The 16399-nt window shown below is 36.8% G+C and overlaps 1 protein-coding gene across 2 annotated transcripts in view; it reads left to right on the top strand.

The window, feature by feature from the left end:
* ST6GALNAC3 (ST6 N-acetylgalactosaminide alpha-2,6-sialyltransferase 3) overlaps positions 1–16399 on the top strand; it is a 557467-nt gene that overhangs the window by 295840 nt on the left and 245228 nt on the right. The gene's annotated exons all lie outside the window — the stretch shown is intronic.

Raw genomic sequence — 16399 nt, 5'->3', positions numbered from 1 at the left:
GCCTTGAAAATCATGAGGGAAATAAAAATGCCCTTGAATGGCTATGCTGCTTTCTCTATTCAAAGAGCTAGCTTGGAACACTAAAAGGATGTTCTTATTCACTAAGTGTTTTTCACTGTTTGAGTCTGCAGTGGAGTTTTAGCCACAAATAAATGTTTTTCCTAAAATTGAAATCAATTTGTAAAATAATGTAGAAAATATAAAGCCTCTTGCTGTTTTTCTCAGTGATAAAGCAGCAGGACCGCAGCAGGAACCAACCATGAAAAATGTGGCCACCTCGTTGAGCTTTGTACTAGGAAGCTACTTCATTTCCACATACAAGGATTCTCCCTATTCCGTGTTGCAAATAAAAATTAGTAAATTAGTAGTACTAAGTTTAATGAACTCTGCTGAACTCAGTGTGATACAGGAACTGACAACTATGGGTCTGAAGATATTACATCCCTGTTGCTTTGTGAAAATTATCTTTACTCCAGACTTGATAGAATTAGCGTAAACAGATAACTCATCCATCTTTCAATTTAAAAACCTTCCTTTTCCTTCCATCTTTTTCCTTTTCATCTTCAATGGTTAATTGTCATTTGAAAGGATCATTCCCTTCATAGACATATCCCCGGACTAAAACATGCTCTTTCTAACCTAAAGAAATGGTTTCTTCATAAACTCATAGGCATTAACATATTTTTGTAAGGTCACCAAGATCGGGGCACCTGAAAGTCAATATGGCGATAAACTGAAGAATCAGATTTTTCTTCCCGATTTTTCTAAGACTATTGTGGGTAAGATGAACCGTCACTTTTTGGGCCCTAGAAACTGATTTATATAGAGATTAGAAAATGTTTTATATAGAGAAACTAATTTATATGCAGATTAGAAAATGTTTTTGGAGTTTATTTTCCCACTAGTAGGGCCGATTTTTTTCTATGTAATGAATCCATTCACCTACCAATCTACCATCAGTCTACCCATTCACATGTCCATCCATCCATCCATTCATCCATCCATCCATCCACCCACCCAATCCAATCTATAATTCCAACCATCTTGACCCTTTTTATATTGCTTCTCTGCTTCATTTTTATCTTTGCCCTTGTCATCTTTTACTATTTGACACAAGTTTTTTATTTCATTTATTGTCTGCCTCACACTTTAGAATGTAAATTCCATTAAGTCAGAAATTCCAGTCCATTTTGTTCATGGTGTATCCCCAGCACCTAGAACAGTACTTGACAATAAATGATAATAAATTTGAGAAATGTTGCAAGAATTTTTATTAAATATTTATTTAGCATTTACTACTTTTAAAGCACTGGATTGAATGCCAAAAAGGATCTAAGATGAAGCAGATATGGGTCTCACTGTCAAGGAATTCCAGGCCAAGAAAGCTATCACCAAAATATATTATTTTAATGGCATCATTATATAGGGGGCAAAGTTGTTTTCATGAGAAAAATGAAGCATATGTGCTATTTATACTCTGCCTGAGTAAAGGCTTCCCCGAGGAAGTGACACATGACATTGAATAAGGGGAAGTATTTGAAAACCGAGAGTTGTAGTGGAAAGGCATCCTAGAAAAAAGTGACAACTGGAATTAACAAGTGGAAGTGGGAAATGCAGGATATGTTGGAGACAGAAAAGCAATTGGTTCAGTTTAGAGGAAGCCTAGAGGCCAGAAAGATAATAATGGAGAAGATCTATTTGGAAAGAGTGGTTGGGTCAGATTATGGAGGATTTTGATGTCATCTGTTGGCAGTAGCGAGTCCGAGATTCTCTCGTATCTGAACCTCTCTGTCTCCCCTATATTATAACTTTTGAATGACAATATTTTATGCTTCCTGTTCTGGTTTTCAAAGCAGCAATGTGGCCATCCCAGTTTGCTAGAGCCTGGAAGGATTCTTGTATGAAATGCAAATTTAGTCTTTGATCTACATTTTGTAGGTCAACAACCCCAGTTTCGTGGTGGTAATTACAGGGCTCACAAGGATGTTGTTCTTGAGTAATGAATCTAATATATTAGTCACAAACAGTAAGCATCTCACTTCCCCTACCCCTGCTTTCGGTTAAGGAGCACAAATTGTCCCCAGTTCTTTGAGATTTCTTCCAGTTCATCTGGAGCATGGATTTCTACCTTTGCAAACATTTAACTTGCAGCCCTAGAGCTCTGTAATAACAGATAGTATTTTCTACTCCTAGCCTTATCTGGGGAGAACACACACAAAAAAGTGTATTTTATTTTGGCATGTGGGACTATCGAGTGTGTCCTTGTTCCATAAGTGTACTTTGGCACCAGGAAGCAGAGACAGCAGCTTTCAAGTGATGGGAGAAACAGACTGATTAAGAGCTCTGCCTGGGCAGACGGTACTGAAACTGGGTGTGTAGTCCTTGCCTCATCATTTCAGTTTTTTTAATGTAAATTTTTATTTTTGATTGAAAAATAATAATGTATGTATTTATGGGGCACAATGTAATGTTTTATTATACACAGACATGCACACACGCACACACACACACACACATTGTATTGCAGTATTATTCACAATCGCCAAAACAGTTTGGGGGTTTTCATGAAAAAAATTCCAATTTTGGGTCTGTTAGTATATTTTTTCATTTCCCCCATTCTCAATTCTTTTTCCTCTAAATTCCTTTCCCTCTCAGTTAATGCCACCACTGTCCTATCTTTCCATATACCCAGAATTAAAACTTCAGTGTCAATGGGAAAAACTGGTCATAACATCATCTATTTTAATTAAATTTAAGTAATTTATTTACTTAAAAAATCAAGATGAAAATACCTAATTTAAATTACCACTGAAGGCTAGCATTCATTTCCATGGCATGGCCATTTATTTGTTCTTTGACTTCATCTTCTCCTATTATTTTCACTCCTATCCATTGAATAAATTCTGAAATGGGAATAGTATCAAATGGGAGTGTTACTTCCATACTTTGCTGGGTGGAGCAAACCTATCTCCTCACAAAAGGGATAGAAGTCAGCTTGCAATGACTTCCCTGATCCTACCAGCCAGACATGCTCCTTGCCTCTCTTCTTGCCTCCTCCTTTAATATTTAAAATATTTTTTTAAAATTTTATTTATTTATTTACTTTTTGTAGAGATAGGGTCTTGCTATGTTGGCCAGGCTGGTCTCTAAGTCCTGGGCTCAAGCGATCCTCCTGCTTCAGCCTCCCGAAGTGCTTGGATTATAGGCGTGGGCCACTGTGCCTGGCTTCTGCCTTTTTGTGATAACACATGGTAACAGGATTGACACCACACTTATTTGTACCACTGTCATGGCTCTCATGATTATGGCTTTGAAGTAGCATCATTTGTTTAAAGAGCTCAGGTTGGTGGCCCAGCAAACTCGGGTTCAAATTATGCCTCTAGTGCTGACTTAATGACATGGGGCATGTCGCTTGACCTTGCTGGGCCTGTTTTCTCATCTGTAAGATGGAGATTACAAAAACTTTCAAGGTCCTGGTGGGAAGTAAACAAGTTAATATATGTAAGGCACATGCACATAGCCTGGGACCTGGTAAATAGGTGCCAAGGGTAGTTATTACTGTGGTTGTTATTGTTATAGTTTTTGTTTTACTTGTGCTAAAAATAGAATATTCCCAAGGACGGAAGCTTCATCTTCTACACCTTGAAGGGTAGTGTTTTTAATAAGCAAAGGTGAGTGTGTGAGGTGTCAGGTATGTATGAGCACTGAGCTGTGGAGGCTTTCTTGATCTTTTGCTTTGTATTTTAATAGATTTCTTTTTTTTAGTATCCTGCCTCCTGGTAATGAGAAAGGGGATAAGGTAACTTACACATAAATTTGGTTCAAGTACATCATTTTTTGTCCCTAGATCATAGATATCTATTTGCAAGGATGCAATCTGTGATAGCTAAATGCTTGCTTTGTTTTATAAAATCAAGCTAAGAGAAATAAATGTTAGGTTTCACATAAAAAAAGTCCTTTTCAGAAAGAGGGTGCTGTAAGTATTTCCGTTCTCTCAAAGCATTCTAGAGACAGAAAAAGTGTTTTCTAACCCCTTCCCACCCCCACCATTCTTTTCTTTTGGTGCCTGGTGAAGAGTACATTAAAATAGGAAGGAACATTCCAGAGTGCTCAATTGCCTCTGTTCAGGGTCCACAGCTGAATTTCTAAGTTCTTTCTCCTGTGGTTTATGCAGCCTATACTTTGACTACTTCTAGTTAGAGAGAAGGAAAGCTCACACATTTTGCAGTGAGCCAAGGTAAAAGAGAACTCTTTTGTCAAAGTAATAATAACACTTAGCATTTATATAGGGCTTTTTATCTTCAAAAGGCCTTGCAAACATTAGCTAATTAAGAAGTCTGCTCAATGTGCAGCAGCTGTTGAAAAAATAAATGTGATGCTTGGGTGTATTAAAAAGAAGAACGAAAGCATGAGGACATCCTATATCAAGCAGCTGTTGTACTCTGTCTAATTTGTTTGCTTCACCTGGTGGAATAGATCAGACGCTAAAATAGTCCTGCCCCATAGAGTAATAATGGTTAGGGATGAGGCAGAGCTTGTACATAATGGAATATTGCAAGGGCTACTGGATATTTACCGGAAGAGGAAAAACCAAAGAAAAGCTGCATCACCTAATTTTTATTACATTTTTATAATCATGGGCTCATGCAGCACTAATGAAACAGACATCTGACATGTCTAATGACATGAACATATCGTAGATTCTTTAAGAAGAACCTATTTGCAAGAGCAAGCATTCTCATTCATTCAAATTTACTACCAAATATGTATTGAGTACTTACCAGACACTGGAGACATGCATTTAAAAATTACTTGGGGACAGTTTTGAAACAGCTGTGGCTCTATCATCGTACATGTTATTTACCTATTGTACCTTAATTTTACATTAATATTGACACACATCCACCCAGACCCATATTAAATTCAATCAACATTTTTATTCATTGATTCTTTGGCAGAAATGAGCTAATACACCATTGCAAGAGCTGAGCTATTATTTTGGTGATGAAAACAAAATTTAGAAATAACCAAAAAATGTTTTTTTTGTGGTTTTCTGCAATGGGCATTTGGATATGGTCCTCTTTTCTTTTTCTTGGTTTTTATAACAACATTCATTGAGCTATACCTGCTGTTCTGTTTTAAATACCTGTTTCAAGAGGTTGCAAATTCCAAAAACTTGCAAATTTCAAGAGGTTCCAAATTCCAAAGGAGGTGGTACATGAAGAGAAAAGGGACAGAGATCATATAATGTCAAAATGTAAGTGCCTGCATCCCATTAGAGTATACCCCATGTTATTTATCAAAGTTTACACACATGCAAGGCATATTAGAATACCTTACTTCCATTGTACAGAAGGAGATGGGGGAATTATACTTTGGATTGAGTTGATTGTTAAAATGGGGTTGTAAGAAAAATTATTTCCTCATTCGAGGAGGACAAATTATAAAAGAGATAACAAGGAAGTGAATAAAGAAGAGAAGGTGTTCTAGGTATTGGGAAAAAATTGAAACAGAAAATGTTCCTAGACAGGAGAAAAATGTCTGAAGGAATTAGAAATAGGTTTATTTTTGCTAAGGAAAAGTTACAAGCCACCAAATAAAGTAAAGTAGCAAGGAGAAGCCAAGTCATGCAAAGCCAAGGCCATAGTTACAAAGATAAAAAAGCATCTACTTGTCATTTCCCAAGTTCAGAGGATGGAACAGTGTGAAGTGACTAGAAGCCCAGGACCAACGGTTGATTTTCAAAGGTAAATGGTTGGGGAGGGGTTGACTCGGTTAGAAAAAAAGTCAATTTCAGTGATCACAGGCTCATCCTGGAGCATTGCTTACAGTAGGAAATATTTGGAAATAAATCAAATGTCTATTTTTTTGTTCGATCATATTTTTCTGAGAAGAAACGATTGATTAAATAAATCAGGATTTATTCATAAAATGGAATACTATGCAGCTATTAAAACAAGGAAGCTCTGTCACTACTCAAAGCTCAAATATAAGTTGATAAAGCAAGGTAGGGGAAAGTGTGCGTAGGGTTAAAACTTGTGTGAAAAATATAGATCCAAATGTGTGAGTGCATTCATGCATATTTATATATGAAGAGACTATAGACTAACTCTGGAAGGACATGTATGAAAATACTACAGTGGTTACCCCTAGTGAAGGGAATGGAGAAATTGGAAGACTAGGTAGATGCTAGACCCTTACTTTTTAGTGTATATTTCCTCCTTCTCCCCTAAACCTTTTTTTTTTTAAAAAAAAGAAAACATTCTATTATGAGATAATTATAGATTCACATGCAGTTGTAAGAAATAATACAAAAGATTCCATATACCTTTCATCCAGTTTTCTCCAATGATAACATCTTATGTGAAGAGTTTAATGTCACAACTAGAAAGTTGACATTAATATAATCCACTGACCTTATTCATATTTCACCAATTTTACATGCCTTTGTGTATTTGCATGTGTGTGCACGTTTAATGCTATATAATTTTATCACATGTGTAAGTTAGTGTAACCAATACCACAGTCAAGATACAGAACAGTTCTATCACAAGGATATCTCATGCTACCCCTTTATGACCACAGACCGCTCCCTCCTTCTCTCCCCTCCTTACTCCTGGCAACCACTAATCTGTTCTCCAAAGCCATAATTTTGCCATTTTAAGAACGTTGTATAAATGGAATCATGTAGTATGTAACATTTTGAGATAGGATTTTTATATTCAGCATAATTCCCTTGAGAGTTATCCAAGTTGTTGGGTGTATCAATTCTTATGAAGGGCATATTGTTGGATTGTTGTTTTTATCCACTCTGCACTCCACAAATCTGATTTTTAATTAGTGTATTTAGACCATTTATATGTGAAGTAATTATTGATATGCTAGGGCTTAAATTTGACATTTAATTGTTTGTTTTTTGTTTGTTTCCACCATTTCTCATGTTTCTGTTTGTCTTTTCTTATCTTCCTCAGGGTTACTTGAACATTTTTTGGATTTCATATTTATATATTTACAGTGATTTTGAGTCTATCATTTTGAATAGTTCTCTTAGTGGTTACTCTAGGTATTATAATATACATATATAAAGTAGTAATATCTATGTGAATTATATTCCTTTTTTACCTTTTGGGCTACTTTGTCTTACCTACAAGTTAAATTTAAAAATAAATAAAACTAGCAAACCAAAACACTCCTACATGTATACCTACTTAAAACAAATAAAACTCACCTCGGTACAGAAAGATTGTAGACAAGAAAAGAAGTGAAAACCAAAGCACTTCAGAACTCATGCAAAGAAATCTTGAATAAGAAGAAAGGATTAAACCAAAACTTTTAGGGCATGACTGAGAAATTGAAAACTGGGGGCTGTCCAGGACATTAGAAGCCTGGAGCAGAGAAAGCCATGTTGTTGAGTATGTAAGTTTGTTCTCACGTTGCTGTAAAGAACTACCTGAGACTGGGTAATTTATGAAGAAAGAAGGTTTAATTGACTAATGGTTCCACAGGCTCTACAGGAAGCATGGTTGGGAGACCTCAGGAAACTTACAACTGTGGTGGGAGGGCAAAGGGGAAGCAAGCACATCTTCACAGGGCGAAGAGAGAGAGAGAGAAGGGGAAAGTGCTACATACTTCCAAATAACCAAATCTTGTGAGAACTGTACCATGAGAACAGCAAGGGGGAAGTTTGCCTCCAATAGTTAAATCACCTCCCACCAGGTCCCCCCTCCAACCCTGGGAATTATAATTCAAAATGAGATTTGAGTGGGGACACAGAGCCAAACTATATCATTGAGTATCCAGGCCTTGTTTTTTTATGACCTACTGCTTACCACCTGGTAGACCTCATTTCATTTCTTAAACTCTCTAGGTTTCAAATATAAAAGGAAGTTAATAATGGAACCTACCTCATAGAATTGTTGTGAAGATTCTCAACATGTATGTAAAGTTCTTAGTGTCATGTCTGACACATAGACAAACTCACGTAATTGCAATCATATAACTGAACTTTTTCTTGAGTGTCTACTGGGGTCCCAGGGGTTGCAGGTTACAATGATATGGTGCCATTCCTCAGAATGAGAAGATAGTGCCCCAGACATGTTTATAGACCCTTTGATACTTCCCTCGTTGGATGAAACCCTCTTTTCAGTTTCTTTCCACTAAGGATAGATTTCAGCATATCACTATGCTTGAAGTAAAAAGAGCTTACTCCAGGCCTCTTGGCTCTTGTCCCTACCTTAGACTGATGGCCTTGGTATTTGGTATGTGAAGTAGCAGTTTGGATATGGAGTACAAAGAGTGGAAAAAAGGTTGGATATGGATTTTTAGACTCTTACTTTGGGAGGATGAGAAAAAGTTCTCAGAATTGATAACATTGTCCCTAGTAGTAAGAAATATCATTTTTCCTGTCTTTCTAGGCATCCTTGTTGATAGATCTTTGGATAGAATTTTTTGCAGAGAATGGATGATGTTTACTTTTTTTATACAGGACCAGAATATATGTAAATGATTCTAAAAGTTGCTTTTTTAAGGCTGAGCATGGTAGCTCACGCCTGGAATCCCAGCACTTTGGGAGGCCAAGGTGGGCAGATCACCTGAGGCCAGGAGTTTGAGACCAGCCTGACCAATATGAAGAAATGCCGTCTCTAATAAAAATACAAAAATTAGCTGAGCATGGTGGCATGCACCTGTAATCCCAGCTACTCAGGAGGCTGAGACAGGAGAATCGCTTGAACCCAGGAGGCAGAGGTTGCAGTGAGCGGAGATCACACCACTGCACTCCAGCCTGGGCAACAAGAACGAAATTCCTTCCCCCGCCCAAAAAGAAATTTAAAATTTGCTTTTTTTAGTGTGTTTGTACAAAGGATCATCGTGGTCTGATGGCGCTTCACACATGCAGAATGGTCATCTTAGGCTATTGTAACCATGTAGAGAGCCATTCCTTAGGATGGTGTTTTTTTGTTGTTTTTTATATCCCTCATTCCCAACTTTTATGGTGTAGAGCTCTGGCTCCATTTCAAATCAGTGGAAAAATTATCATCAGACCTAAGAATGTTTTCTTTTGAGATGGCGTCTCACTCTGTCGCCCAGGCTGGAGTGCAGTGGCGCGATCTTGGCTCACTGCAACCTCTGCCGCCCGAGCGGCAAGCGATTCTCCTGCCTCAGCCTCCCAAGTAGCTGGGACTACAGGTGCCCGCCACCACGGCCGGCTAATTTTTTGTATTTGTGTAAAGATGGGGTTTCACCGTGTTAGCTAGGATGGTCTCCATCTCCTGACCGCGTGATCCACCTGCCTCGGCCTCCCAAAGTGCTGGGATTACAGGCGTAAGCCACCGGGCTCGGCCAAGAATGTTTTATATTTCCTAGTTTCTCTTCCTTTTATGGGTCCTAATCTTTTGTTTAACAATTGATTTCTACTTCATTTTGACTATATATTTTCTTTTCAAGCCTTTTTCTCCCTGCATCTTGCCAATATCCCTAACCCCATTCACTCTCGGCAAACTCGCCTAAATCTCCCACCATGAATTTTAGTCCCAGGTTACACTTTTAGCCTCATCTCCCATTCTACTGAACAAACTGCCAAAAATATTAATACAAAGGGCAGTTTAGAGTCAACAAGAATTGAGAACACTTGCAGCTGGTGGTACCATCTGTGCCTGTCAAACTCTGGCCAAGTAGTTTTCCATGGTGGAGAAAGAGAGAATCTCATGACGGCTTTTGGTTTGGGGTTATTGAGAACTAAGCCTGCACTGGAGGAAGACTAGGAGAGCTGGGAGGCAGCTCTTTCTCTTTGTGGTGTGTGGCTCATCTCCCAGAAAAACAGGCCTCTCCCAGAAAGTGGTCAAATTTGGCATCTGAGACCTGAGAGTGGCCTCCTGTGGGTCCTTTCTCTCCTAGCCCATCTGCGAAAATCAGTCTGTGCCAGGTGCCCCACATGGCAGAGGGGAATGGTGGAGTCATGAAAAAGAATTAAGCAAACAAACAAACAAGCCTCACAGAGCACGCAAGAAATTTCTGAAGAGAAGTTTCCCAGGCTTTTGATGAGGCGAAACAGGAGGACCATAGAGCAGCAGAGGAGGAGGAAGGGGGAGGATATGGAGGTTACCTGATGGCCTAATTGGTTCCTACAGTGCACTCCTTTGTTGGAGAGAATCTGAATCATGGAAGAAGCAAATAAATAAAGAAAAACACATGGCAGCTAAGTCATATCAATCTACATTAAGAAAAATAAATGAGAGGATATTAGGGAGAAGATCCTGAGAGGAGAAAGGCAGATGGGGACTCTTAGGAAGTATTCTTTTTTTTTTTTTTAATTTAAAAATTTTATCAAAAGGTTTATTCACACTTTCTTTTTTTTTAATGTACTTTTTTTTATTATACTTTAAGTTTTAGGGTACATGTGCACATTGTGCAGGTTAGTTACATATGTATACATGTGCCATGCTGGTGCGCTGCACCCACTAACTCGTCATCTAGCATTAGGTATATCTCCCAATGCTATCCCTCCCCCCTCCCCCACCCCACCACAGTCCCCAGAGTGTGATGTTCCCCTTCCTGTGTCCATGTGATCTCATTGTTCAATTCCCACCTATGAGTGAGAATATGCGGTGTTTGGTTTTTTGTTCTTGCGATAGTTTTGGGCAGGAAATGTGAAAAGGGACTTTAAACAGAGGATTGTGGGATGAGCAATGAATAAGTAAAAGGGTACTTAACCTCATCACTCATCAGGGTAGTGCAAATTAAAACCACAATGAGATAAAAATACTACCAGAGTAACTAAACAAAAAATGATGGACCAAACCAAGTGTTGGCCAGGATATGCAGGAATTGAACTGTATGACAGTGCCGGTGTGAGTGTAATTAGTGCAACCCCTGTGGTAAACTATTTATTGCTATTGTTAGAATTGAACATATGCATATCCTACATCATGGCAATGCTATTTCTAGGTGTATACCCAGGCACAGTGAGAACATATGACCACTGAGCATCATGTACATAAATGTTTATAGCAGCTTTATTCACAATAGCCATATTTGAAAATAATAAAAATGTCCACCAACAGTAGAATAGATAAATATATTGTATATGTCATGGTACACTATGTAGCCTGAAATGAATGAAATGAGAAAGAATGAAATGTGGATGAGTCTCACAAAGATAATAACAGAAAAAAATCAGATGACCTGGATGACAAAGAAGCATAGTGTTTGGGGTGTTACATGTATTTAGCACATTATGGAGAAAATAGAGTGATAACTTGAGTTCTAGTGAGCTCCAAAGGGATGGAATGATATGTAAAAATCACCAGAAATTTGTTTAAGCCATACTGAACCTTTCTATAATGAGACCTAAATAGAATAAGGTACTGGGTAATGAATGTTTCCCAAATTATGGCATGAATGTTTAAGGACTATTTCATTTTAAGAGATGCAGTGTCCAGAAATTGTCACCATGGTAGTAGTTTTTAAAATGTGTTCCTCAGAGCTGATTGGCTCCAGGAGTGTGTAACTCAGGAGTGTTATCTACCATCTGTTTATCTATCTAGTTAACTATCTATTGTAGAGAAGGTTGTGATGGAGTAAACCAAACAGGCAGCTTGGGATTCATTTGTTGGGGATCTGCACAAGATATTGTTAGAAAATAGTTTGGGCTGCTAAAAAAAAAAAAAAAAAAAAAGAAAAAAAAAGACCACTTCTTTAGAGAACTGTTAGTGTGATGATAAGAGATTATAGGGCACCAGGAAAATCTAGCAAATACAGCCATCTAACCAAAAGGCAATATTACCATCCTTGCTTTGCCAGGGGCAAGTGTTGATATAGACAACATTTGGAATTTGGAGTCTGGAGTGAGGACTCCTCGGAATATGACACTTAAAGAAGCCCCTGATAAAATCTAGCTAATAGGTAGCAATAATAATATTAGTAAACATTTACTGAGTATTTACTATTGTTTAGTGATGTCTGCTATTTTTATACATCATTTAATCCTCACAAGAGCACAGACCTTGTAGTCATGATGAAGTAGCTGCTCTCAGGCTCACCCTCCCACCAAGAAGCTGAATAAATTACTGTTTGTAGGAATCAGAGTACACCAAAATGGGCTAGCATTTGAAAGATCAAGAATTCTCAAAGAAGGAAATGCATTGAGGTGAATGGGACCTCTGTGGGTTGTTTCCTGTGATGCATATGCAATACTTAGAAGAGGCAGAGTAGCCTAGATCTTACAGGAATTGCAGTGGGACTGGTAGATGAAAATTCATATTCAGGGATAATAAGACAGCCACAATATGAGGGACCAAGATTCTGGAGAGAAGGAACCACAGAGATCTCAGCCAGAATTCTGCACGTGACTTTCCCTGAGGAATTTGCAGATTTCTACACCACACTAGCAGTGAGATACTGAGAAGCCAAGAATAATGCAGTAGTTTAAAAGGCCAAAAATCTAAGCAGAAATGTAGGCAATCCCAGAGAACTGAAGAGACAGAAATTGTAGTTCAGAGCCTCCCAAGCAAGAAGGATCTTTATAAACATGGCAGATTCTCAATTGAGAATCTGAAGAGCTACATTCTAATGGTATGGGCAAACTGAACATAGACCATTCTCTAGTGGATCAAGATAATCTGTGTATGTTCTGTCTTCCAGAAAAAAGTGGAATCCTCTCTGTAGGATTTCAGGGTCTAAATAATTATTTTACTTACCATGTATGATAGGCAATAGAACATTACCAGGCATGTCAGGAAATGTAACCAAATAAATGAATTTCTTAGTGAAAACAAATAAACTGTAGGTTATTGATATATTGGGATTATCAGACGGATTTCAATACAACTATGATTAATATGTGTAAGAAAATAGATATCAGATTGATTATTTCACAACTGGAATCTGTAGACAAGAATACAGGGGATATTCTAGAAGTGAAAAACTTAAGAATCTAAGAGATATGTTTAATAGCATATTATGCATAGTAGAAGAGTTGATTAGTAAAGCTGAAAATGTTTATAAAAATAACGGATCAAAACATCAAGATTAAAAAGGTGAAAGATGAAGAAAAGAGCATAGCAGACACCCAGTGAAAAATGTTGCTTCTCAAAGTATGGTCCTGAGACCACTTCTGGTGATGGTCCCTGACAACATAGAGTGTTCATAAATGTTTATAGCAATTGATTTTGCCACAACATTTTAATAGCATATTTTATGACAAAATTAGACTCTAAGGGATTATAAATAAAAAGGAAAAATATTAATCACAACTAGTTTAAGAAACATTGGTATAACATAAGTATGTTGGAGTCCCAGAAATGGGGAAGAGAAAGAATAAGGCAGAAGTAACATTTGAATCTCTATTGGCTAAGAATCTTTCAAAACTGATAAAGCCTCAACACACAACTTCAAAAGGCTCCGTGGACCCTAAGCAGCATAACTACAAATAAAAACTTACCTAGGTACATTCGAACGAAACTGCTGAAAACCTAAGAAGAAGAAAAGAAAATCTTAAAGTCTGTCAGAAAACAAAACAAACAAAAACCAATCTTCAAAGGAACTGTAGTTCCTGAAGCTGCTGCCTTTTCAATGGAAATGGTCTAGAATCAAGAAGTCGATGAAGTGGCATCTTCAAAGTACTGAAAGGAAGTAATCACCAACTTAATTCTATATCAAGTGAAAATATCTTTCAAAATAAAAATAAAATATTTGTGGATAAACAAAAGCAGGTAATTTGTAAACAGCAAACCCACATTAAAATATTATTTATCTATTTATTTATTTTTTTTAAAGTTGTAGAGACAGAGTCTTGCTCTGTCACCCAGTCTAGAGTGCAGTGGTATGACCAAAGCTCACTGCAGCCTTGAATTCCTGGACTCAGGCGATCCTTCTACTTCAGACCCCTAAGTAGCTAGGATTACTGTTGCATGCCACTATGCCTGGCTAATTAATTTTTTTTTTTTTTTTTTTGTAGAGGCAGGGTCTCTCTATATTGCCTGGGCTGGTCTTGATGGGCTCAAACAATCCTCTGACCTCAGCCTCCCAAAGTGCTGAGATTTACCGGCATTAGTCACTGCAATTGGCCCCCACACTAAAATATTGAAAGAAGCTGTTCAGGCAAAAGAACATGATCCCAGATGGAAGTACAGAAATGAAAGAAGCAATGAAGAGTAAGAGAAAGATTTAATATAAAGAAGCATATAGATAAATGTTGTGCAAAACAAGTAATAATGTCTAGTAAGATTAAAATACTATGCATTAATAGCCAAAAATGCAGGAGCAGGGTAAAGTATTAAAATGTTGTAAGGCTCTTGCAATGTTTCAGAATTTATGAAGGCATACATTATATTATATTCTAGTAAGCCAAGAATTCATGCAATTTTAGGATGATTACTAAAAAGAATAACAAAAGAATTTAGATGTAACAAACTAAGAGTTAATAAATGGGAAATTTTCTTAAGTACTTGATAAATTTTTTAAAAGCCAGGAGAAAAATATAGGACCAAAGAACATATGAAATAGAGAACAACTGTGAATGTGTTAGATTTAAATTCAAATATGTCTGTATTTACATTAAATATAAATGGCCTAAATATTCTCATTAAATGACATATTGCTTAACTATGTAAAAAATAATTTTAGGCTACATAAAGAGACATACTCTTAAATATCAGGCACAGAAAGGTTAAAAATAAAATAATGGAAAAAGATATACTGTGCAAACACCAATGATAAAGAAGCTAATACAGCTGTACTGATATTAGGCATTATAGATTGTAAGGAAGGAAGTCATGTTAAAAATGAAAGATGCCATGACATAGTGACAAAATGGGCAATTTGACAGGAATATTTAATAATCCGAAAAGATATGCATTTAATAGCACAAAATATTTAAAGCAAAAACTAACGAAACTAAGAAGTAGATAATCTGACAATCATAGTTGGTGGTTTTAATACACTTTTCCTTCTTTAACTATTAGCATTAGCTGACAAAACTATGAGTAAAGATACAGTAGATTTGAATAACACAATTAACAAACTTGATCTAAATGACATATAGAACTCTACATCCAAAAGCTACAGAATGCATTTTTTTCAAGTAAACGTAACACCTTTAACCAAATTAATTACATACTGGTCAATAATGCAAGTCTTTAAAAAATTCAATGAGTTGAAATCACACAGAATATTTCCTCTGATCAGAGGGGAAATAAGCCATAAATTAATAACAAAAAGATAATGAGAACATACACTTAATGCTATGACCCAGTAATTCCATTCCTAGATATCTCACATTCATGGGTACATTTGGCATGAAAGGAAGTATACAATCATGTTCATGCAAATCAAAAATAACCCTGTGCTCATTAACAGTGGAATGAAAAAATTATATGTCAAAATGATACATCATATATTCATATAATGAAATAGTGAATGAGCTAGTGGTATGCACAGCATGCATGAATCTTGCAGATACAGTGGTAAGCAAACAAAGCCAGATGCAGAGAATGCATACCATAATATTTCATTTATATAAGCCAAAACAGGTAAAATTAAGCGATAGTGATACAAGTTGGAATAGTGTTCTGTTTTCCTTGTGTACTTGTTATACTTCATTAACACATGTTTTAAAAAAAACCCAAAAATATCTCAAGATAAAAAATGCAGAAGCATTTCCTGGGTAAAGAAAGATGGGCAAACATTACAAACAGAAGGAGATTTGGGGGGTTCAAATTCTGTATCAGTCATGAGTCTTCTTTCCTCCAAAAAACTTACTTTTGAACTTTTAAACTCTATTAACATTCTTATCTATTATTTATTATGGAACTAGATATACCCACTTATAGTAATTGTCTCAAATCTGATTTCTTTCCATCTAGATTACATGTAGGGTAGTACGATGTAGTGGTTAAGGACACAACTCTGGAGAGAGACTGAGGTTAAATCCCAGTTCAAACATTTGGGCAAGTCACTTAAACTCTCTGCATCTCAGTTTCTTCACTGTAATGTAGAAGTAATAGCAATATCTATGTCAGAGTGCTGTTTTGAGAATTAAATGAATCAATATAATTAGTTACAACAGTATCTGGCACAAAAGTAAGCACTCCATAAATATGTGTGATTGCTACTATAATTACCTTGGAGGATCGGATCATTCCTTGTATTTGTTTTAAATCCCTCGAATACCTAGAACTATACAAGCAATCAGGAAGATGGGCTTTCTGGACAGCGAGAAGGGAAGATATTTTGGAAACTGACTCTGTTTTCTCTCTGTGGGTGAGGATGAGCTTACATTGATGACAAGTTTGGCTTATGAACTAGGACCTTAAGTAGAGCTGCATAAATTAGTGTAAGTGTTATTAATAAGATGGGAAGAATTTGCTTTCTCAGTTCTGGCAGGAATTTATGACCCTGAGAG

The sequence above is a fragment of the Gorilla gorilla genome, chromosome 1, assembly GCF_029281585.2.
Source record: "Gorilla gorilla gorilla isolate KB3781 chromosome 1, NHGRI_mGorGor1-v2.1_pri, whole genome shotgun sequence".
NCBI classification, from domain to species: Eukaryota; Metazoa; Chordata; class Mammalia; order Primates; family Hominidae; genus Gorilla; species Gorilla gorilla.
This window is presented reverse-complemented; position numbering and strand designations above follow the sequence as displayed.